This window comes from Phacochoerus africanus, chromosome 2 (genome assembly GCF_016906955.1).
Source record: "Phacochoerus africanus isolate WHEZ1 chromosome 2, ROS_Pafr_v1, whole genome shotgun sequence".
Classification (NCBI taxonomy): domain Eukaryota; kingdom Metazoa; phylum Chordata; class Mammalia; order Artiodactyla; family Suidae; genus Phacochoerus; species Phacochoerus africanus.
The window spans coordinates 19,426,184-19,440,457 of record NC_062545.1 but is presented as its reverse complement, the minus strand read 5'-3'; the positions used below and the strand labels follow the sequence as shown (position 1 = coordinate 19,440,457).

General features: G+C 37.0%; 1 protein-coding gene across 3 annotated transcripts in view; it reads left to right on the top strand.

Moving 5' to 3' along the window:
• GRM1 (glutamate metabotropic receptor 1) overlaps positions 1-14,274 on the top strand; it is a 387,818-nt gene that overhangs the window by 92,125 nt on the left and 281,419 nt on the right. The window lies entirely within an intron of this gene.

Here is a 14,274-nt window from a genome sequence, read left to right as displayed (position 1 = left end):
ATTTTTATTGGACTTGTGAAATATACCTAAATTAACTTTCCATTGAAGACAACTTTTTAATGTATCATACACACAGATTTTTATGTATCCATTTGTCTGTGTATATTTGGAATTATCGTACACGTTACTGTTCATTTTCTTCCTCTTACTTTTTCTTTTTTTTAACTTTAAAGACCTTTAGTTATACCTATGTTAGAATGGGTCCAGGGAACAGACATATGAGTAAGATATCACTTTTTTGGCTGCACCCACAACATGTGGAAGTTCCCAGGCCAGGGATCAAACCTGCACCATAGCAGTGACTGAACCACTGCTATGACAACACCAGATCCTTAACCCAATGTGCCACAAGGGAACTCCAAGATATCATTTTAATACCCTTATTTTCTGATCCTGTAGATACTCTCCCCTCTGCCTGCCCTTCAGCACCATTTGTAATCATTTCTTTGCATGTCCAATTCTTCCAGAAGCCTAAGTTTATCTAGTACCTGGATCTCTTCCATTCTTTTTTTAAGCCCTAAGGGCTTTGTTCTGTCTGGAACACACATATGTGCTGGAAGGTATTGAACAGCAAAATGATCATGTTCATTCATAAAATGTAATACTTGTTTTTATATGTTCCCTGGTGATGGTACAGAGACTAGGTATCTGCTTATTTGAGTTTCTACAGTTCTGCTCTCATTTCTCTGTAACAAGTCAGAGATATTGGAAGGCTGAGTTTAGCAGCCAGAGAGCTTGCAAGGTGTCATTGGAAGAGCTAAATCCACAGTACCTGTATGGTTCATCAACTTAAAGCTCTTGGAATTGAAAGAAAGCTCAGAGGAAATCTAATCCTACAAAGGATTCCCTCTGCACTGCAGTGTCAGAGCTGAAGATTATTTGAAATACTTGATTCCAAATATTGGGCTTCTCAGAAATAGTGTCTCCTTTCTTAGTTTTCATTAGTGAAAATAAATGACAATTTAATACCAAAATGAGAAATTGGGTCTTGACACATTCTCATTTTTTAAAACTACTGATTAAATTATATATTGTAATAATACATAGTGGTAGAGAAACAGATCCTATGTATATAGAAGAAAAGAAGTTACAGTGGATGATTTCCACTTGGGTTCTTCATGAACCCTTCCTTTATTTTTTATTTACATATATATATTTAACCCTAACATTGTCAATGTTCCCATTTTGCATGCTCATCCAGTTCCTTCTTGGAAGCCCTCTTGTTAAAACTACTGTGAAGATTTTAAATAATAGACATAAGGAATTATTCACTATCAGAGGGTATTTGTAAATGATCCAAGAATAATAGTGAAAAAGTACCAAGGAACTAGTGTGTCGTGAATTGACATACTCTGCCTGCCTTCTGTGTGCTACTCTGCTTTACAACTCCTTGTATCAAGGGCATCATGATCCCTCCGGTTGCCCACTGCTTTTAGAAAGATCTAGTAAACAAAATAAGAGTAAGATGTTGGAGCTTTCATGGATTAACTTTTCAAGAAGCATTTTCCTTTTCAGGAGAAGAGAAAAGTCATGTTTCATAATGGTAGATTTCAGATATCATTGAAGGAGGCACCTTGAGCTAGAGAAACCCAGTTACTTTGCTAGAACTTTTTTTTTGCCACCCCTGCAACATGCAGAAGTTCCTGGGTCAGGGATCAAAACCATGCAACATCAGTAACCTGGGCTGCAGCAGCAGTAGCACTGGATCCTTAACCCTCTGAGCCACCAGGGAACTCCTATGTTAGTACTTTTTAAAAGTGACCTTTAAATTTATTTTTGTATTAAAGTATAATTGATTTATAGTATTATATCAATTTCTGCTGTATAGCAAACTGAGCCAGTCAAATATATATACACACACACACATATATATATATATTCTTTTTCTCATACTATCTTCCATCATGTTCTATCCTAAGAGATTAGCTATAGTTCCAGTAGCATTGTATGTAAGCCTTATTTCAAACGCCTTGGCCTAAAGAGCAGATAAAATGCCCAGGATATTTACTTGGTTGTGTTCTTGGTTGACCCTTTAATGACTCTGCTTTTCTCATTGTTGCACATAGATGCAGCCTGTGACCCTTCCTTGAAGTCTCCCTGAACCAACTGAGTCATCCCTACAGGCTCATACTCAAACATCTGGTCCCCTTACAATATGTCAAATAAAACTGTGGGCTCCAGACTCTGATTGTGAGACCCGAGTTCCCTTCTCTCTCATTTACTTATGTTTGAGAACATAAGCAGCCTTTCTAAGACTTGGTTTTATCACATGAGAAATGTCACGTAGTAGGTTTCTGAGGTAAAAAGGAGACAGTGGATGTAAATGGCTTCATCTGTTGCCTAGCACATAGAGCTCAAAAAATGTTAGCTAGGAGTTCCCAACGTGGCTAAGTGGTTAACGAATCTGACTAGGAATCATGAAGTTGTGGGTTCAATCCCTGGCCTTGCTCAGTGGGTTAAGGATCCGGCGTTGCTGTGAGCTGTGGTGTAGGCTGCAGATGCGGCTCAGATTTGGCGTTGCTGTGACTCTGGTGTAGGCCTGTAGCTACAACTCTAATTAGACCCCTAGCCTGGAAACCTCCATATGCCATGGAAGCTGCCCCAGAAAAGGCAAAAAAGACCAAAAAAAAAAGTTAGCTAAATAAATATCAACAAATTTTCATATGTTGATATTTATATATATTAAATCATATAATTCTTACAACAACTCTAAGAGGTGTATTATATTATTATTTCCATTGTACAGATGAAACAAAGCACAGAGAAATCAAGTGACTTACCAAAAGCCCCATAGTTAATAAATGGGAGAATCAGAATTTGATTCTGGGGCTCTCAAGTTCCAGAGTACCTGCTTTCCTCATTCCTGCAGTGCTATCTCTTCTATAAACAAGTGATATTACTTCAAGAGCCTTGGTAAAACTATCAAAAAACTCCTCTGTATAATCTTAATCCAGGTGAAATGCAGGTCAAACTAAGGTTCTGTAATGTAAAGTGGTGTGGAATGAGTCTTTCCCAATATGATGCAGAAAACTGGGGCTGGCCTTGCAGCATCACAATAAGAAACTTTAGATGTTACCAGTGCAACCTCTTCTCTTCATAAACAAGGAAACTGGAGCCCAGGGCAGTCCAGGTACTAGCACATGATCATAGTTAGACCAAGGTAGAACTGGTTAGGTTTCACAGGCCCAAATCTAAGGCTCTTTAATTCACTACATTTCCTATATGAGGCTGCCATGTCCTTTTAATTAATGGCAGTTTTTCCTTCATAGGATAAATTTCTTTTGACCCAAGGTAAACTCTATTTTGACTTAGTTCAGTGGAAATTTTTACCGATGATGTAAAAGATACAAAAAATGGGGTTACGTAGGAGACAAGAGCTTAGTAATAGGATTGGGTTAATTCCACTGAGCAAAAGGTGACTAAAAGTAGCCAGGTGGTGGTGGTGGTGGGGTAAGTGAACAGCTACCTCCTGCTGAAGGTCAGTCCAGTGATGCTGGACCAGTATGTCTCTCTGTTACTTTGGGTTCATCTAATGAGCTTGTTCTATAAGCAGCCTTTTTTTTCTAATATGATGGCGGTTTCTGCAGGGCAGTGTCTTGTTCCCTGCTTTTCTGTGACTGAATACTTAAAAGGGAGTATTGGCAAAAATAAACCTGCAGGCAAGATACTTTTAAAATGGTTACACAACAAATGCTTTTTCCTCCCCTAAAGTAATGTACTTGTAAAAGAATCAGATTGGAGAAGAAAAAAGCTGTTGAAAAAAAAATGGTGCTAAGCAGATGCTTACTCTGAGTACTGAGAATATGAAATATGTTTTGACATGATGCTCTAGATTATGAAAGAGCACTGATTTGTATTGTTCTAGGATCACCAAATGCTCATGTGGTAAGGAATCCCAAAACATGGGGTTCTCCTGGTATGAACCCCATATCACTATCATAGCTCATTAGGGACAGTTAAGACTGTTGGCTCTCATCCTGGAATTTTCATAGTAAAGTGTTATATAGAGAATCAAGAATGTGTTCATCTGCAAATTGCAGAAGAACATCTTAATGGTGGATTTGCAGATTGGGATGCACCATTCTTCATGCAAGAAGACATCCACAGGCAGCCAGTGCAGGGCTAGGTTGTGTAGTGTAGTGTAGTGCTACTACTGGACAAATGTTTTCTGCTCCCCCAGACTTCATGTGAAGGCTTTAGCCTCATAGTTAATCCCTCATTGTGACAATATGGCTGCTGCACCTCCAAGCCCAGTTCTGTGTACTGGTGTAAAGAAAGAAGAGACAAAAGGCCTAAGAAACATGCCTGGCATATGACCTTTTAAAAATTTCCCAGAAGCCTCACCTGGCAATTTCTGCTTAAATCTCATTGTCTGGATTTGGATAATTTCCACATCTCTAGCTGCAAGGGAGTCTGGGAAGGTAGGCACTTCTGGCTATGCACAGTCACCCCAAACAAAATGAGGAAAGATGAGGGGATGAATAATGCATAGAAAACTGCTTGAGTTTGAAACATCAAGTATACAGGAGGTAAGTAATTAAGGGATATAGGCTTCAGTGTCAGACATATCTGAGTTCAAATTCCAGCTCTCACAATTTTTGGGATAAGTTACTTTACTTTCTCAAGACTCAGCTTTCTTTGTAAATGGAGAAAGTTATGGGCAAATGAGGCAACAAGTTTGTAGGGAAGATAAACGAAGATGATTGTGACACAATACGATTTCTATAAATTTTCGCATTATATCACTGCTTTAGGATCTGGTACATTAGTGTTGCTTACCCTCCCTGGACTAAGATATACTTTGATTTATTTTACCTTCAATGAGATAGTCTGTTCAGGACATCAAGATACAGAAACTGGTTAAACAGGTTTTATTCACATTTACTCCCTACTAGAAATAATGCACAAGTGATATTTAGAAATTCTTCCCACTGCTCTTCTAGTCCTTTGCTCAAAGGGGGGAGAATTCAATGGATAAGCCAGTCTTGCCTTAACCCAAAGTGCTTCCTCATCATGGAGAAGAGAGAACCAAGCCTGCATCCCAGATCTTATAAGGAATTTACAGAAAATATAGAGGGTGTGTGAGCCTTTTATATCCCTTAGGCCAGAAGCTCAGTAGATGATGACATTTACATCTCCCAGACTAAATCTTATTGAGTCTTAAAGAAACAAAAAAAAAAAGAAGAGACTACTTCTTTAATAAATTGGAGGGCCTCATACCAGATCTCAGGATTTCAAACAAGAAATCTCCATATATTAAACATACTCTCTCAATCCAAGTAGGTGGATATCACAGGAGAAGACTTATGGTCAAAAAAATTGTTACATTGTTTATATGAGAGGTTTATTTCCCTTTAGGAAAAATTTTCTGAATATCTCATAATATCTTTGCTTGGCATGATATTCAGATATAAACTATACCCTAAGTATTTTTATTTCAAGCATTTTAATTAACAAAATAATGCATGATTATTATAGCTGAATTAGAAAGCAAAGATAATAAAACCATAAAAGCATAATTATATATGATTCTACAATCTAGAAAATACTTAATATTTTCTTGCATATTCTTCATAGTTTCTAAATATATGTGTATACATATATAAACTTGACTTTATATTTTATTTACTATTTTTAACCTTTTTGTGCTTAACAATATGGTATTCCTATTACATTGAGTATAACTTTACATTTTCCTAGAAAATATATGCATGCAATCTTTATATAAATACATAAAAGTTATTTAATCATGTGCTATATTAGAACATAGTTTTTTTGTTTTGTGTCTCTTATATTTTCTAATTATGAGTTTTGATAGAGAACTTTGCAACTGGAACTTGGTGGACAATGAAACTATTTTCTAAAAATCAAATTTCTGAGCTAGAAAGTAAGAATGCAATTTAAAGCATTGCTACTGCAAATTTTCTACCAAAAAGATGGAAACAGTTTATATTGCTATTAGTGCTATACAAAAGTACTCATTTTCTTGAACACTTGCCAACACTAGGGTATTATCATTGAAATTATGTGTGGATTATGTGTGTGCATGTGTGTTGGGGATACTTTGTCTGAATTTTTCACTAGATATAATTTTCCCAGTTGTGATTGTACATTTAATATCACAGAGGCAGTAATAGTGGACAGGTGTGATAGGGCTTCCTCTATGAGCCTGTTTTCTGAATATGAAAACTGAAATGTAAAAGTGCTGCTTTTCTGTAAGAATGATGATGTCCTTTTATACTTTTATACCACTTACATTTTCCCCTCTCTTAACTTATTTCTCCTATGATAAAGAACTTGAGTTAGAGAAACAACAAATAATACAGCTCTAAAATAGATATATTAGAAACTTAAAGAAGATTCTGTTACAGAGACAATATAGACAAACCCAGACTTTTGAATGAATTGTTTAAACACCAATAGTCCAAAAATAAAATGGGGAAGAAATTGTTTTAAGTATAGCAGAAAAAGTAATCTAGGGACAATTTGGGAACAAGGTGACCATGAATGAGAGCAAAGCAGTTAGAGAAACAGTCATGAGCTTGGATTTTATAAATAGGAACACAGAAATAAAGGAACCTAAAGCTCTTGAGTCAATGATAAAGCTTTATGTCCAATTTTAGATTCTACCACTTTAGAGGAACATGGAGAGTAAATGTAGGCACCATTTCCTGAATTTTTATAAATTTCAAAAACTAGGCATTTATTAGCACATAGATTTCAATAATCATGTCAAGTCTGAGATGCATATTATAACTCCCATTTTGCGTAAGAGGAAAGCAAAGCTTAAAGGACATACTTTAAGTCTATCTATATCCTAATCTAGGATCCAGGATTCAAACCAGGTTGGTCTGTTTCTAAGGCTCATCCTCTTATTTACACACCTGTAAGGCATACCTGAAAAAAATGGTGAGGCAAAAGACAAAGTTTAATCAATACTATTGCATAGAGATGGCAGTCACTCTTTGGTAAATCTCCTTCTTCCACTTGGATGCTATAACTCTACCTGCCAAAACTGAGATAATTAGAGGTGAGGTTGCAAAATTGCTGATAAAAATGATTATCTTCTGTTTTCTCTGACTACCCTGTGTGAGGCAGGTCCTTCAGTGACCTTGCATATAAATTCCCTTACGAGCCCCTAAGGCAGGTGTTGACTCACTCACCTCTGACTGACCAGATCGTAATGCTGACTGCAGCTATGTGGGTGGAAGCAGGGAATCATAACACTTTCTACATTTTAAGTGGGAGAACCGAACAAATTAAAAGGTTGCCAGGAAAGGTTAAAATAATAGAAGTTGTTTCTCTTGAGGAGAGAAAGCTGAATTGTGGCTTTCAGAAAGACTTAAGAAAAAAGGAAATAAAGAGTTCAAGCCAGCTGATAATCTGTCTCCACTGAGAATGAAGAGGAAATGAATTTATATTTTGTCATGCAGGTTTGGGGTCAAAAAGAAGAATTTCCTGATAGTGATGGTTATCAAATACTGTATTGGCTTCCATAAGGTGCTCTGAAGTCACTTTCCTTCATCATAATTCTTTGAAAAGTACAATATTATCTTATTCGTCCAAGATTTCCCAGGAGGCAGAGTAGTCAATTTTCAGGACCTTGGATAGGGACTGATCCATGACCCAAGGGATAGATATCATCATCATCAGAGTCTTAAACTATCTTAGAATATATCAAGGAAGGAATGTAAGCATAAAATAATGCAGGGAATAAGGGAGTCTAGGACATAAGACTAGTGAATCCTTCAAAGTGATAGTACTCCTTTAAGGAAAGTATGGCAATATCTACATATTTTCACTGGATAAGCATTTCTTCTCATAACTGATGTGTATGTGCAGAGATGAGATATGTTGAATGATGTTGTCTGACCAATATAATTTAGGAAGATGCAAGCTTCATTCAACATAATGGCTAAAATATTATTTCAGGAGTTCCCATCATGGCGCAGCAGAAACAAATCTGACTAGGAACCATGAGGTTGCGGGTTTGATCCCTGGCCTCGCTCAGTGGGTCAAGGATCTGGCATTACTGTGTGCTGTGGTGTAGGTTGCAGACGCGCCTCGGATTTGGCATTGCTGTGGCTGTGGTGTAGGGTGGGAGCTACAGATCTGATTAGACTACTAGCCTGGGAACCTCCATATGCTGCAGGCGTGGCCCTGAAAAAAAATTAAATAATGATATTTCAAATTGTTTCTTGTATATATTCTCAATATGTTAAGAGTAGAAAAAACATCAGTTAATAAAAGGACTAGTCAGTCTTCAGTGCATACTTTTCACCATGATGAAAGTTCATACAGGTGATTATAAAATCCAAGACAATTTTATTTCATGGCTTATTTTCTCAGTGAAACTTACCTACCAAATCACCTCAAATCAATCTTTTATGAACGAATGTCTATTAACCTGGCCTGATAACAGCAATATTTAACTTTTTCAAAAACTAACGTGTAGCTTAGAAAATTCAGAGTTTTAACCATTTTTTTCTCTCTTGACATAGTTTGAATTTTTATACTTATTTTCAGTACCTTTTTAAAACTTTTGCCCTTGTATGGACAGCAATGTCCACTTCTATTTTTTTTAAATACCTTTATTATTCAAACTATAGGGATTTCTTTGTAAACCTCATATTATTTCCCATTAATCTCTCATAAATTCTGTTCAAAAGCTTGTTTTTATAGAGTATCTTGATTTTCTCTCTGTAAAATCTTTTTGTTATATAACCAAGATAGAAACTAAGATTTTTTTCAATGTATCTCAATTTTATATTTTATGGGCTTTGTCGGATGCCACTCTTCCCTCTCCCTCTGACTCTCTAGGTTTTAGGCAACATCATAACAGTGATAAAGTCTGTTATAAAATCTGTTACAACACAGCAACATATAGCACATTTCCATGTTGCAGTCTTGTAGTGGTATGCCAGCTGCTTCATTAGAGATCTGCTATACAGAGTGTCATTCTATAAACCATGAACCTTCTGCTCCAATGGAACTTCTCTATTCATTGCCTCTAAAAATACCTTTTGTGGATTCTCATTCACTCCCATTCACCCTGAAAACAATCCCTTGCTTGCATTATACATGAACTCATTTTCATTCCTACTTTTCCCAAGAGGTGTACTTTGATCATCCCTGCTTTCTTATTCTGAAGTTTAGCATTATGGTGTTTTTCATTTCCCATGTAGTATATACAGCTTAGTATTGTCACTGTATTTTGCGTCCTCGTGTCATGCCTTCATAGCTGTATTAGAAGTCCATGTAGGAGGCAATATAAAATGATGGTATCAATAGGAGCTTCTGAGTTAGGTGTTAAATACTAGATTCATCACTGTTTTATCTTGGGCAAGTTATATAACCTCTTAGAGCTTTGATGTCCTCATCTGAAAGAGGAGTTATAACTTCTGCATGGAGTTGTGATGAATAAATGAAATGCTTAGGTATTTAGCACCATGCCAGACACATAGTAAATATTCATTAAATTGAAGGTAAAGCTAATATCCACTATTTCTGGGCAACTCTTTAAAGGGTAGAGCCTAAAGACTTTTTCAAGCTGAGAGTTCAATAAACTTTTTGATAATTGAAAATACACAGCTTCCTACCAGACCTAAATGTTAGCAATTACATGGTTCGTTTAAGAGTTTTATCGTGAGTTTCTTATATATTCAAAACTTATTCTGGGGCTGCACAGAGAAGTATCTAAATAAATTCTTCACTACCAGGAAAGGCAGGTGGAGGCCTGGGTGGTTTCTGTGATTGTAGTCCAGAAATGAGCACCTTAACAGTAAAGTTGTTCCCCTTGTAACACCACTTTCTGATGCCTTTTCAGTGACTTTTGCTGAGAGTTGGCTGGTGAGGTCTATGTACCTTGTAGATTCTTGAACCTGCATTTATTTAAATGCCTGAATTTAAGCGGCATCTGACTTCCTTCCTTGTGCCCTCTTCTGCAGACAGATGAGACATTCACTTGCCAGCTGCAGTTTTCTCCCTTATAATCAGTCAATGCCTCCTGTCTGAGGCATATGTGCTGCCACACTCCATGGAGCTGAGGATTTTGTCATGTGTTAAATCATCCATTTGGGCTTCACTGCACTGCACTAAGCCACTGAAGGTAGTTAAATGAAGGGGCAAAGACATTAATTTGATAATTAATAATTTTATGAAAACAGGAGACAAATCTTTCTTTTCAAAAATACAGGAAAATCTTGTTAGATTTCATACCAATGCCCATGGATGTCATAGATGTCAAGGTTTAAGCCCTAAGTTCTTTTTGGATTATGTCATTGTTTTACAACTATTTTTACTTAATTATTGCTGTATTTATGTGATATTCATCTTGGAAGCACTGAGAACTATGTCTAGTCACTTATGATGGAGGATGATAATGGGAGAAAAACATGTATGTGTAACTGGGTCACCATGCTGTACAGTAGAAGAAAAATTGTATTGGGGAAATAAATAGCAATTAAAAAGATTTTTTAAAAAAGAAAATTTTTGAAAGCTACTGCCAAATTGCCCACCAAAATTTGAACTACTTTCACCAAAAGTGAATGTATTCATACCTTGCTAACATTGAATATCATTAATCTTTGAAATTCTGGCAATCTAATAGATGAAAAAAATAGCATCTTATTTTTAATTATATTATCTTCATAATAAGATTCAGTGATTTTTTTCATATACTTATTACCCACTTTTACTTATTACTTATTTTATAAATTTCATATTTTTGACTTTTGTCCCTTTCTCTTTTGGGCTATTATAACAAATGTGCTTTTACTGTGCATTTAGTATCAAGAACTATTCTAAATACTAAGATTACATCATTGAAAAAGTCATTAAAAGGTGTTCTCATGGATATTATTCTAGGAGGAAGATAAAAGTGAATAAGAAAAAAATATCAGGTAAATGATCAGTATTTACTGATCGAGGGACATGATCAGTATTTACCTGAAGGTTACTTTAAGCTAACTGGTCACAAAAGACTTTTCAGAGAATGCAATATTTGTGTTGCGACATGACAATAAACATCTTTAGAAATACATCTTTAGGTTATTCCAGGAAGAGAAAAAAGGCCACAGGGCTGGAGAAGATAAGGCAGGGGAGGTGAACAGAGATGAGGTGGGTGAAGTTGGAAAGCTCAGCCCAGGTACAGCCCAATAATTAATGGTAAGGAGATTTGGTTTCATTCTAAGTGTATTGGGAAGTGATTGGAACTTTCTGTAGAGAAGTGATATAGTCCAATTTATAACGTAACAGATAACTCTGTTTCCCAAGTATGGAATGAATCATTGGGAACAAAAGTGGATGCAAGAAGACCAATCAGGGGACTAGGGCAGTTGTCTAGGCAAGATCAGATAGTTACTTGGGTAGTGGATGGTGTTGGTGGCCTGGACAGGCTCCCTCTACTTGTCTGGTCCACCAGTCTCCCAGCTTCTAGAGTGTGGGATTTAATCAGTCCTAGCTGACCCCTTCCTGAGAGGGTACACCACCCCTCCTCTCTTGTGGACTTTATACTGTAACTGAATTGACTAAAAGTGGCACTAACTCTGGTACAATTTGTCCTCTAGCACTTCCTTGTGAAATCAGGCTGGACTAACTTTTAGCTGAGATGACATTCCTACTTAGTAATCCCTTCTTGTTCTTCCTTGAGTCTCTTTCTCCTCAGTACATAACTTGAACAAGAATCTTCATCTAAGCTCGGTTTTTAGAGAATCTGACCTAAGACATGTGGTTTAGGGTGTCAGAGGTTGAAATGTAAGAGAGAGACTGAATTAGGAATGTTTTAGAGATAGAGTTTATAGGAGTGGATCTGAAATATGAGAGAATGACCAAAATCGCAACTGCTCCTAGATTTTGTTATTGAGCAACTTGGTGGATAATGGCACTGTTTACTACTAGGAGATGTCTGAAAGGAGAAGTTTTGCAAGGTAGAGAAAGAAAAGTCCTAATTTATGTATGTTAAGGATGAGATGTTTATACATGGATATGCCAGACAGACAATTGAATACAGTAATGTTTTACTCAAAGAGACAGTCCAGCCTGAAGATCTGTATTTGGGATTCAACCATTGTATTCAAATGGTGTTTGAAGGAATGTGACTAAATGAGGGTACTTAGAGTGAGTATATAGACGAAGAAGAGAAAATTTCCCATGACTGGATTCTGGAATGATGCTGAGCAAAAAAGAGAAATCTAGCAAATACACTGAGGAATAGTCAGTTGAATGATGCAACCATGAGAGGGTTGTGTCATAGAATCTGAGAAGGATAACTTGTTTCAAGGAGGGCGTGGCCAACTTTTGGATGCAGGGTGTGGTTGACGAAGATAAAGACAGAATAGATGATGAGATATAACAACAAGGAAATTATTGATGACCTTGACAGGAAAAGAGTTTGACAGGAGATAAGTGAATGGTAAAGGAGAGAATGGGAGATGATGAAGCAAACACATTGACCTAGGTAATTATTATTGCTGTGAACAGGAATAGTGAATGAATAGTAACTCATAGTAGTAGGACAAAGAGTCCAGGATTTTATTTTTGATTGACACTATTAGAAGGGAGAAATTGATTTTTACAAAGGAGAGGGGACAATTGCAGATGGAAGTCCTTGAATGAACAAAAAGTGATGGGACCTAGTATTCCTGAACAGGAGTTGGCTCTATCCTGAAGCAGAAACATTTTAGATTTTCAGCAGAGAATTTGAATGCCAATAAAGAAAGCTTCACAGATGTTATGGTGTGTGGCTGAATTAATTCTTGTCTGGTTGTTTCTTTGTTCTTATTTAAATATGAAGTTTCGAAGATCCCAGCTGAGATGAGGGTCAGAGGTGGGTCACTAATTTGGAGATTTGGAGGAGAGAAGAGTAAGGATGAAATAATCATATTAGGACTGGGATCATTTATTTACAGGGAGATAGAGTATAATTTCCTTGCACTATTGAGTGCTCTTTTTGGTATGTATGCTCGTGAATTTTAAATAAAACCAGCCATCAAGATTGTATTTTTTTCCCTAGACATGTTCAGGTGCTCATGTGTAGACATGAAATACCTGAATATTTTGGTTTAACTAGCATTAGGGTTTTATTAGGAAAATACACGGGAGTTAAAGAATTTGCAAGAGAGTAATTATGAGAATAGGCTGTGAGATCTAAGCTAGGCTAAGAGGCAAATGAGAAGGAGGATGGAAAAAAGAAGGTGAATGGATTCAAGCTTTTTTTTTTTAATTTTTGTTGTTGTTGTTGCTATTTCTTGGGCCGCTCCCGCGGCATATGGAGGTTCCCAGGCTAGGGGTTGAATCGGAGCTGTAGCCCCCGGCCTACGCCAGAGCCACAGCAACGCGGGATCCGAGCCGCGTCTGCAACCTACACCACAGCTCAGGGCAACGCCGGATCGTTAACCCACTGAGCAAGGGCAGGGACCGAACCCACAACCTCATGGTTCCTAGTCGGATTCGTTAACCACTGCGCCACAACGGGAACTCCGGATTCAAGCTTTTTATGCCGTTTTAGGTGCTGGAGTAGAGGTAGTAAAATATATGAGCTTGAAAGATAAGAAGACATAGAGAGAGGGATGTTTGATTTACACATTCAGAGATATTAGAAGCCTTTGTAACAACAAGGTCAAAAGTGTGAACATGAAAGTACATGGGTTGCAGGAAATGTCATTGGATGGAGGGGCTGAGAAGCTCTGAGGACATCGTATTGGATCATTTACATGTGTATCAAAATCCCCTAATTTGGGGAAAGGAGTGGAGGTATGGAAGACACTAAGGTGGGAGATAAATTAATTTGTGAAATGGAGAAATGGGGGAACTGGCACAAGGTACTGTTTTTATTTCATTGATTTCTATGAATTCTTAGTTTTTAAAGTATATTATAAGAATAATATAAAAATAAAAATAAAAACATGAGACCACATCTTCCATAATCCTATCAATTTATCAGATGATCACAGATTTTGAATAAGCCCTGTGGCTGTGTGTGTGTGTGTGTATTCTGGTCTGATCAGGTGCTTTGCTTTGCTTACTCACTCTTCATGGAAATGTTGCAGGACTTGCTATCACCATGGGTGTCTGCTCTTCACCTGGCAGCCAGGTGAAGCAAGCCCTCAAATGAACATGTCTCATTATGCTGGTTGACTTCATACCCCCAAATTCTGACTTCTCCCACATTGCTAAAATCTCAGCGTTGTAAAATAGGGCAGCTGTCCTTCATTTCTTGAAGCCTATTTCACTGTGGACATCCTAGTTATATCATTTCCCATTATTTTCACAGAG